Raw genomic sequence first — 6467 nt, forward strand, 5'->3', positions numbered from 1 at the left:
TGTCTGGTGTACATAAAGAGTCTTTGTATGTATTGTTATTGTAATTGTATTTGTATTAAAGGATTTTATTTTAAGGTTCCCCGAAGGATCTAATCGGAACCCTGTTGTTGTCACTCACGTGGTCTGTCAATATGTAGTGCTGTGTACGGGTTTACAGCCAAGCTTCATTTCGTTAGTCAGATTAGTCGTCAGTCATTTTGACCACGGATACTACGAAATTAGAAAATCGAAGTTCACATTGTACCGCCCCTATCACTCTCGTATTAAATAAAAATAATATATAAGGGTCAGCGGATACGAACTTCGGAACTGCTTAAAGGCTAATATTATTACTCTTTACTATTTTAATATTATAAATGCGAAAGTGACTCCGTTTGCTTGTTCTGCTTTTACGCCTTTAATTATTTCTGAACCACCAATTGCCATGATATTTTGCATTTGTCATTTGAGAAGACCAGAATAAACAATATGACAGTTTTTGCTCCGAAAAATGCGTTGTTCCGAGAGCGTGTGATAAAAGAATTCTATGCAGGCGAAGTTGCGGGCAACAGATAGTTCTGTAATAAAACAATTAAGTAAGCCAAAAAAGCATTTAACATGTCTTAATGAGGGCTATCGTTTTTGTTTCACTAGATGGCGCACTGTTGCGTGAGGTTTTAAGTATGGCTTTCAAAGTCTGTTATTACGGGCGTGAAAACAAAGTTTAGATTAAAATCATATTTAATACACCTTAAAACCGTACCATAAAAATATCGAGCATGCCACAGTGTTGCATAGTCCCCGTTTTGCTGGGAAAAAAGGGAGGACAAAGGTTTCCGAAAGACAAAACTGTCTCAAAACACAGACATTCATTGCCCCGGAACGCATATTGCCATATTAATTTCAGATATTGCAAAATATTCACAAAATTATTCTAATTATAAATAAACCCGCGTAGCTCACCCAAAAACTATGAGATTTGACATTTCGGAGACCTCACGCTACACTAGCGCCTCTAGTGGCGAACTCATTCGCGATAGCCCTCATTCTAAAATAGACAGTATTATTAGTAACAATGGTCTCTGATAATATCAAAATGGATAATATATTTCCAAAACCCCTGTACTATTCTGGATTTTACTTATTGGAAAACACACGTGTACACGCGGCTCAAGCTAAAAGCATCTTTGCTGGCACCAACAAAGCCAATACAGAAGGGCTACTACGAAATTTGAAATTCGATGTTCGTATAGTACCATCCCTCTCACTCTCATATTAATATTAGCGTCAATGGAACGGTACTATACGAACTTCGACTTTCGAATTTCGTATAGCCCCTCAGGTAAATACTTTACGGAGGGATTATTCACGTAAACACGTGATACTAGGTATATCCAAAATGGATGGAGGAAGATTTACCGCTCGTAAGGCTGCAGTATGGCTCTACATTAATGTCATTTCTACTCGTTTCGTCTTCAGATTTTTCATATGGTAAATAGTCACTTTTACCACTCATAATCTAAAAATAATACACGTCTTCAGCTAACTGATTGGAGCTACCGCCTCAATAGAAATATATAAGTCCCACAGCCTATTAAGTCCCACTGCTGGGCACAGGCCTCCTCTCAGAACAAGAGGGCTCAATAGAAATACTTAACAAAATCAATTCTGGTTGTCATCCGTAGGTGAAGAGTTAACTATTCATTGTAAGGCTGTAAGCATATGCTTTTTTGACTACCTTCCTTTGTCCCTTTCATTTGCATACAAAAGTGCAACAGAGAGAACGCTATATTAACTCGTTATCTTGGGCGCAATTATTTGCTACACTCTTGACAAAGTTATCGTGGTCGTTGGACGAGAATCAGCAGTGAACCTTCATGACGACTTTCTTGGGAAAACAATGTGGTGGTTTCCTTTGCCATACACACCGCACAGCTGGAAACCGGAGTTCGTAGTTGGCAATAGAGAGTGCTGCATGATGCTACTGCCCACTCTCAGATTGGGTCCTACAGACGTTACGACACTAGTGATGGGTAAATCCGGATCTGAAGATTCCCAAGGAGTCAGATCCTCAAGCGGATCCGAAACCCTTATTGACTCCTTTCAAATCTTATCGACTCCGAAGAGTTACTAACTCCGACCAACCTATTGGATCGAGCGACCACGATCGGCGATTCAGCACTTTTTTCACTTTCGTTCAATCACATCGGATCGGGTCGGATGTGTGCCGTCCCGCTCACGCTAATAGAATTTATTAAGAGAGGAATAGCATGCATAGCATGATATGAATTTCGGAGCCGCTCCCCGTAGCCGGTACGCCAGTAGTAAGTATATCCGAAGTGACTCACCGATTCAAAAAGGGCCGCGTCCCCCTAGAAATTGTATGTTCTGCAATATATTACGCCTCGTTTTTTTTTGTATGTAACCTGTAAAGATAATTGTAAGTTTGGAAAATTAAAATAAATGAATAAATATTTTTTTACCCACACTCGCAGAAAATGTATGAAATGAACTTGCTCCGTATGACAAAACAAGCGCGGTTGATCTGACCTAAAAATCGGACTTGCACCCCCCTAGGCCAGAAGCTGGGTACGCCCATGCAGGTTTGTCCTATTCAACCTGTCCTATTCAATGTGACGAAATTGTACGAAGATAGATAAAAATAAAACTAAAATGAAATTTACAACTGCAAATGAAAACGCTAAAAGAAAACTGTCAAACAGACCGCAAACGTAAGCCCCTTGAATTGTTCCAACCGTTCGGGGAATCGAACAATTGAATAATGAACCGTTCGAATTATTTGTCGACAAAGCGAGTAAGTTTCCTTACCACAACGCAGTAAATAAATATCGGGACGTCTCCGCAAGCCTCTTATCTGCCGATTGAAAAGTTCCAGTGGGAAACTATTATGCCCGTAATACGGACTCTCGACTCGATTCGTTGTCTATTAACGGGTGAAACACAAATTGGCCATGTAAAGCTTTTTGAAGAGGTGCGTAGTACAGTCAACGTCATAAATAAGTGATCATTTATGTACCTTGTCGCTTTCAGTCGTTACACAATTTCGTATGGCTTTTCAAACATGACGTTAAAGTGACAAGGTACAAAAGTGATCACTTATTTATGACGTTGACTGTACCTAGATTCCTATTACCTGTTTTTCGTTAGTCCTGGTTCTTAAGAGCGAGGAACGGCAGCTTTTTATTTTTTGTTCCCAATCGTTTAGTGTTTTTTTTTATGGAGATGAAGTTTGTCTCCAGTAGTGTGACTTGAGTGTGACATTTATAGACCGGTATTTGATGATGTCGATGACATAAATAAATACACGAAGTTTAAATAGAGACTTATATAGTCTGGCTAATGAAAGATGAACCTGCAATACCGCGGCAAATAAAAAAAATGCAGATTTATTAGGTTATATAGGACAAGTACGTACAGAAGAAAGAAGAGAAGAAATAAGCTTATCTGCCGCACAAAAGTGACGACTAGGCATAAGAATCGCCCTACTTTATGCTTCTCTATCGCATGCCTATTGGAAAATAAGTAATTATTTAAAACCATAATTATGTGAACATAAAAAGGTTAATAAGAATATTTTTGAAAAAAAGTGAATCTTAGGAACCAAATTGTATTGACCAGTTCTGAAAGGGATATTACTATCACAACAGTTTGCCATGCCTACTAACCTACAAATTCGGTCACCGCATCTAAACACTCTTTTTTCTGTAGACTCCCCCTCTCTGTGTGTTTTGGTTTGAATTTGATTATCATGGTTAAAATAATCTGTGGCACACCACTTTTATTATTTCTCCATGTTTCAGCTGTAAATTTCCAAAAAATCTATTCCCCGTCGTGCGATTTGGGGGTGCAAAAAGCGCCTAGCGAAATTTTCCGGAACTGCGATAGACAACTCACTGAGTGCACCTAGCGCATTTTCGACAGGTTTCCTTAGGCACACACGTGTGTGCTAAACGCTCGACGGGTAACACACGAAGGTACTAAACCCAACAAGTCACAGAATAGATAATAGTAACAAGCTAAAGTGTCTGTTTTCCTATAATCTTTGATCTGTTTTCTCGTGAAATTTGAATAATGTTGCCACTCAAATAATAGCTGGGTTCAGCTTTCATTAGCCAAACTCTAAAAGCCAGAATTACATCCTTAGTAGTGGCAAAGGGGTGGCGGTAGAAACAGGCGGCCGCCGTTGGAGGCAATCGAGTCAACCGTTTAGCGTGCAACCACCACGACACAAAAACGCTATTTGTACGAGCCGATTGCACCCGTAGGTATCGATGAGCGCAACCCCTACATCTTATCTACTAGTTTATGGAGATATCCATGAATTAAATAAGGGTTTATACTATGAGAACTACTGCCTTATCCATTCTGAGGGGCGATTAGTGGGACGTGTATAAACCGGAAATATTATAGGTAAAAGATATTTATGCTTTTTTCCTGTTCCGCATCAAAAGCGTCGGAGCTTTTTCTGAATTAATTATTTTTTGCTAAAACTCAAAAAGGCAAGTTCTTAAGGTAATTAAGGGTAATTAGCTAGATCCAAAGGCTAGATCGATTGTATCCACGGCAAAACATGGGAAATCGTTAGAACGCTTCTGAGATTCCTGCATGATATAAATAAATATTGACAAAAGAATTCCCCGTTTGAAGATAATACTCGTAGAGACAGCAAGTGTAGAACATATTTTTTAACTATTAAATTTTTTATTATATATTATACTGCCGTGTATCCGCCGATTCCGTCACGCGTAGAATTCGTTATCGTACGCCGCGGGAATATAATTTTCCGGGATAAAAACTATATCTTATGTCTCTTTTGGAAATTTTGGCTTAAAATCAGTTCACTTTATATTCACTTTGCGTCTATTCGCTTGTTTAAAGTATCTTACGTTGTTCTCTCTCAGTGTGTTAAAATAATTATGTATTACTTTCTAAAATTTGACATCTTACATAGAATATTTATCAGTCTTTTGTGAAATGTTATTCGAAATTTAATTTTTGAATTTATATGCACGGATCTAGGCTAAGTTTTATTTTCCCATTGTACACAATTTTGCATGATACTTGTTCTGTTGGAAGCAAATAAAGAAACTGAACTGAAACTGAACTGAACTGGGGGACTCAAATTATCTGTTTCAGTTTATTTATTTTATTTTATTACCCGGATCTAATTTTATATATTGTCTTTCTATTTAAAATAAAGACAACTAATAATAATCATAATAACTTCGTTGCGCGTACGTCGGCGTGTGTGTATACTGTTTAATTGTGTTTATTGTTAACTGTTATTTTAAATTGTGCGTCTATTAAGTTTCGGTTATTTATAACACATTCTTTTGCCTTAAAGAGGCACCTAACAATTTGGTTTTCCAACTAGAGGAACCTCGTTAAATATTACCTATTGCATTTGCCATAATAACAGTGTACAAAAGTGCAGGATAAGGCCGGGGCAAGCGATCCATCTCTGTCGGCCCATTGTTACCTCGGAAAATAAAGTGCAGGCTGCCGGGTCCACCGCCTCTATAAAACTTATATTAAATTGTATTAAAGCAGTTGCTTGAGAACGCATTTAAGGCATCAAACTGAAATTCTTTCTTTGATGGCGTGAATCTTCCATAATGTAGATACAAGCTTCTCTAAGTCGCTACATTCTCTACAGCATCGCAAATGTAAACGTAGCTTTTCACTTAAGCTTCAAAAATGTGTTGACTCTGAAGCTATCACGTATAAAAACTGTGCATTTTTACGCCATTTCGTTTGATAAAATTGTTCTGCGAATACTTTGTAATTGGCAGCTTCGTTTTCAATGCTCGATGCTCGTAACCTGTGGTGCCATCTAGTGCAATAACGCTCTACTGCTACAGCGCTCGCAAGCTTTACTATGACTATTGTTGCTGACAGATGGCGCTACGCGTCTCTTATGAGTATAATTCTCTTGTTTATAAACATTTCGCTGATCTTAAAAAGTTTATAGTTTATGTAACTGTTACATCATAGGGGTCCTTAAAACACGAGTGTCTTTTTATGAAACTAGGCGTAGCAGAGTTTTACTTCTGACTAGAATTTTTTAGGCAACCCACTTGCAATATATTTATTATAATAATAATAATAATCCCAGCCTATATACGTCCCACTGCTGGGCACAGGCCTCCTCTCAGAATATATTTATTAACATATTTAATTTAATAGAATACTTTTCATCCATTAACCAGTTCGGTGAAGGTCGTTACTATTACGAGTGAGTGTCCGGATTTACGTGGTTCCCGAATACCTTCAGAGTAGCGCCAGAGTAGTGACTGAAATAATTTAGCATAATATACAATATTAAAGTAAATGCTGTCGGAAAACATGGACGGTGATTGAATTATCGTGATCTTTAAAAAATGTTATTGATTGAGTTGCATTTATCGTTATATCGTTAGTCCTTGCCGTGTCCAGTTTAAGAATAGGACCCATCTCTCCTCGTGGGT

This window comes from Choristoneura fumiferana, chromosome 12 (genome assembly GCF_025370935.1).
Source record: "Choristoneura fumiferana chromosome 12, NRCan_CFum_1, whole genome shotgun sequence".
Taxonomy (NCBI): domain Eukaryota; kingdom Metazoa; phylum Arthropoda; class Insecta; order Lepidoptera; family Tortricidae; genus Choristoneura; species Choristoneura fumiferana.